General features: G+C 40.0%; 1 long non-coding RNA gene across 1 annotated transcript; it reads right to left on the bottom strand.

The window, feature by feature from the left end:
- Positions 1 to 1,821: 1,821 nt before the first annotated feature.
- LOC128805552 (uncharacterized) lies at positions 1,822 to 4,049 on the bottom strand. The gene is made up of 3 exons (XR_008436480.1): positions 3,762 to 4,049; positions 3,069 to 3,427; positions 1,822 to 1,984 (listed from the first exon to the last, which is right to left on the bottom strand). It is a non-coding gene; the product is annotated as an uncharacterized LOC128805552 (long non-coding RNA).
- Positions 4,050 to 5,001: the final 952 nt, after the last annotated feature.

Genomic DNA, 5,001 nt, shown 5'->3' with positions numbered 1-5,001 from the left:
ATCAGTGATTAACTTTATATCTGCTTTCCAAATGGCATAGTCCTCCAGCTCTTTAGTTAAGCTTTGTCTTTGCAAAGGAATTCTTATTTGCTTTTATTGCAGTGTTTCATAGTTTTTGGTCTAGATGTGAACGCTGTTTAAGCATTTAAAAATTAACCTGCTGTTTGGAACAAGAGGAGTAAAAGTTCTGGAAACCCTCAGTCCCTTTGTCTGACTCCAATAAACATCATAGAGCACAATATTTTAAAAAATTCCAAGTAGATCAGCTTGGAACAGCTATTGGTATGCTGGCAAAAACCTCACTTAAATATGTGCACTTAACAAAACTTTCATAATGGGAACAATTAAAATTCTATTATATCAGAGTTCTGAGCAGGCAGCTATGCCTTATTTCTACCTCTGTAGGAATAAAACAATTCATAACTTCAATGCTCACTTCTCACTGCAGAGAACAAGCTGTTTAATGCTGCCAACAACACCAGGTTCCCCTCCAGCATCTGCATTATTGGCCAGCACATATAAACAAAGTAGCTCAGGTCATGCTTCCTGCTCATTCAAAATAAGGAATACCAGGCATGAACTCTTTTACCCTACTTGTACTGTGCTCCATAACTTAAAATAAAAAGAATCCTTTTTTCCAACATTTCTTGCAATTCTTATGCCAGGAGAATGCATTCATATATAAATGTGACACATAAAGCAGTACTCCCTTATCAAGTAATATTTGAGGTGAAAAAGGAGGAATCTATTGAACATAGACTAACATTATAAGTATACTAAAAACATTACTAAGCTAATGCAAACTAAGATATGGGCTTCTTTCTCTAGTGATACTTCCATCTGTACTAGCAGCAGTTTGAGGAATAAACTAATAATTTTTTTGCATTGTTTAAAATGTCTGGATTCTTTCACAGAGAGTTTTGTCTAAATCACCAGTCAGGTTCATTGGGAAATTCAGGTGCCACACCAATAGCCATTAGTACCAGCTTCCTAATATTCACCAGAATTTCCAAGCAAATTTACCCTCCTAACCACCTTTCGTTTTAGAACACTAATCTCTGTGAAAGAAGAAATAGTAACAAAAGGGTTTTCAACCTTCTTTAAGAATAGTCACTAATCCTCTAACATTTTTAGCTACTGTAAGGTAAATGCTTTAGTTTCTAGCTAAAGAGAATTACACAGATTTAACAGCAAGGTCAAAATACACATGTGAATCACTACAGAAAAGTTAAAATTAAAAAAAAAAATAATTCCATTCTTCATATCGCTTATCAGTGGAAAGCTGATAAACTGTGCCACCTTGAATGTTGAAAAGTATCTGTGATTTCTGGTGAGCAGCACAGTCTATTCATATGAGATTTTCCTGCCTAACAGCATCAGATCACAGAAACAGAAATGTTTCTGAAAAGAACCTCTGCAAGTGTCAAAATCCCACTCAGAGAGAAACAATTGCCAGTATTAGATCAGGCCTGGCATAGCTTTGTCTACCCAAGGCTTGAAAACCTCCAAGAATGGAAACTCCATCAGCTCTCTAGCTGACCTAGGCCTGTCTCTCCAACCTCTCAAATGGAACTCTGTGCAGTTGTCTCATACCACCTGCCACTACTATAAAGACATAAGATCCACACCTTTACAACTGCCATTGAAGAATCAGACTATCCCTTCACTCCCCTTTTGCACACTGAATAAGCCAGCTGTCCTAACCCCTTTGCAAAGGCCCTCTGTTCAAAATCCCTGCCCCCTGAAGAAGGTCTGCTTCAGACTCTTGCCCTTTCTCAACATCCATTTGAAAGCAGTACTTAAAACAGTTGCTGCATTCCAGACGTAGTCTCACCAGAGCCATGCAGAGGGTTATAATAAATTCCTCCAATTGTTTGACCACACCTTCCTAATGTGTGCCATAGCTCATTATCCACTTCTCCTTGTTCATAATGGCAATTTTGTCTCTTATTCCAGTAGTTTTTCAGAAAATCCTCTGTTATCCCTGTGGAAAAGAAACTGATAATGAGTCAATAGTGTGCACATGCGGAGAAGAAAGACAGCCAGCTTTTGGGTTGTATTTAAAGAGTTTAGCCAACAGTCAAGGGAAGTGACTATTCCCTCTTTCCAGCTCTGTGAGGCCACATGTTTTGTATCCTGTTTTGGGTTCACTCCAGTACAAGAAAGATATGCAGCTTTGGGATCGCTCCAGCAGGAGAGTGACCAAGGTAGTCGGTAGGCTGAAGCACAGGATGTTCAAAGAGAAACTGAAGGAGCTGGGTTTGGTCAGTATAAAGAAAGAAGCTGTGGGAGATACTATTGCTACATACAGTGTACTGGGAGAGTATAGAGAGAATAGGGCCACTCTCCTCTGAGGTGCAGAAAGAACAACACAGAAAATTCCAGCTCAATATAAGCTCAATATAATAAGCTCGATATAATTAGAGTAGATAAACACTATATCAAGTTGAGGAGTGGAGATATTAAAAATACAGTAAGACAAGGCCCTAAGCAACCCTAAGCAATCTTAAAATGCCAGAAGATTCAACTAGTCAACCTCCAGAGACTTCTTCAAGCTATGTGAGTCAGTAACTATTTGTCCCTCACTGTATTCCCAAGTTCTCCTGCAGCAAGGCTGCTACTCAGCCAGCCTGTTCCCAGTCTTCCACATGCATATATTTGTTCTTCTTGTTGAAATTCATGCTGGCCCAATCATCAAGTTTCTCATGGTCAGTCTGAATATAAACTGTGTCCTTTGCTGTATTAGCAGCTCCTTCTTATCTTAATGATGCCTGTAAATTTGCTGAACAGTGTTTTCTGCTTTATTATACAGGTCATGGACGATAATACTGAGGAACATTAGCTCCATTATCAACCTTGGAATACTTTGCTTTTTACTGACCACTACCTGAGCATAGAGCCATTTCAACTCGTCCAATGGTCTGATCACCCAGCCCATCCTTTCTCAGCCTCCAGATGAGAGGTCTGGGGTCAGAAACCCTACTAAAAGCATATCCACCCCTTTCCCCTCATTCTGATAACCAGTCATTTCACTACAGAAAGCAACCAGGATGTCTGTTTCTGATTACCTCCTTGTCCTGTTTGAATTTAGAAATGGGTTCCAAGAGAGGATCATGCACCATAATCTTTGCAGGGACTGAGGTAAGCCAGCAGCTGATAGCATTCCAGATCCTATTTCTTGCCATTCTTGAACATGACTTTATTGTTTGCTTTTTCCATTCATCAATATTTTTCACAGACAATACACAGCAGTCTTGGAATCACAGCAGCCAGGAAGGCAACTACAGCAGCCAACGTTTCCAGCACCTTTAGGTCAGTCCCAGGAATATGAATATGTCCAGATGAAGCAGTTTCTAGCTTGTTCTCACAGCACTGGCTCCTTCCTGAACTGTTCTGATACTGGCAGAGATCAGGGAGAAGGTTCTGCCTGTGATAAGAGAGGTGAATAAGTCCCTGAGTACTTCAGCTTTTTCCATATAATCCATGCTGTGTTGTCTCTTATACACCAGCAGCCCCAAATCTCTCCTTTACAATTTGTCCTTCTTGCTCAATATAATGAAGCTATTTTCAGCTTTAGGGTTTTGACTTTCCTGATTTTGTCCCTAAGCACCTTAGTGATCCTTTTATATTCTTCTTTTGTTGCCTGTTTTTGTTTCCATTTCAAACACCTTCAGTGTTTGTGTTTCAGTTCATCAAGAAACACTCTTTCAGGCAAGCTGGCCTTGCTTTGAAACTTACTGTTTTCCCACATAAAAGGATACCTTGTTCACAATCCATCAATGAGTTCACTTTGAAGGAGTCACCCAGCTCTGTTGGATACCCTGCTGCTGCATGGCTGCTTCACAGAGGACTTTGCTTAGCAATTCCTTGAATAACCAGGTCTGTTCTCTGCAAAGTCTAGAACCCTAGTTCTGCAGTTTTATTTCCAGACTTCCTCCAAATCCTGAGCTTCATTGCCTTGTGCTCCCTGCAGCTTAAGATGCCACCAGTGACTGTGTTTGTCTGTCCTTCTCAGTCTGTGGAGAGTAAGTCCTACAGAGCAACACCCTGACAACCTCTCGACATTTGCACTGGAAATGTGTCACCCACAAATGCAACATTGGGCTGTCTGCATGAAGCCACAGTGACCTCATAGCAGTTCTCTGGACAGCTGAGACCACCCATAAATACAAGTGCCTGCAGGTGGAAGGCTTCCACTGGTTGTTTGGAGAAGGCTTCTTCCCCTGTTTTCTATCAATCGGGTCTGTGGCAGACTTCCAAGATGTCCTCAGTTTTACTTTCCTCTCTGAAGCTGATGCAGAAGCTTTCAATTTAGCATACCTCTACTTTTGCCCTGTAGAGTCCTGTGAACGTAAAAGATAATCTGCTCCTTATTTTCCTTGGATATCACTCCTCAATGACCTGTTTGCTCCATGGATTACCTTCCCAGCATATTCCCTGTCTGATGCAAACAGACCCTGTTGAGATTGGCTCCACCTTTTGTCTCCACAAACCTTGATCTCCTGCTTCATCAAGAGAGGTCACTAAAGGCTCCAAGGGCAATGAAACATTCTAGATATTTAAATGAAGCCATATAAAAGTAGGAATAAGTGAATAGCTTATGCACAATTATTCTCAGGAGCAAATGGGATTTTTAAATTGTACTAAAACACCTAATATTTGTATATAGTTGCATATTGACATAAATTGCAGAGGTAAATTAAAAGCATTCATTTTGGAATCTTAAGCTCAAATTTGTGCTCTTCATCCTTGGATCCATAATTTGACTCCAGGGCTTGTGTTCTTTGTGCTAAGTTTTTAGATTCATATAAGAAAGAGCTGAAATGTCATACCAACACCTTAAACCTTTTTTTCTACTGAATTCTACTAGTTCAGGCTGCAGAAAGATCAACTTTATTTATCTTTACTTTATTTTATCTGTTGTGGCTCTTTTAACTGCCAGATTCTCTGCATTTGCACTGAACATTATTCACAACAATACTAAGCATTTGTATGAGCATC

Source organism: Vidua macroura, chromosome 3 (assembly GCF_024509145.1).
Source record: "Vidua macroura isolate BioBank_ID:100142 chromosome 3, ASM2450914v1, whole genome shotgun sequence".
Classification (NCBI taxonomy): domain Eukaryota; kingdom Metazoa; phylum Chordata; class Aves; order Passeriformes; family Viduidae; genus Vidua; species Vidua macroura.
The sequence above is the reverse complement of the archived record's forward strand: the minus strand, read 5'-3'. Positions and strand labels throughout refer to the sequence as shown.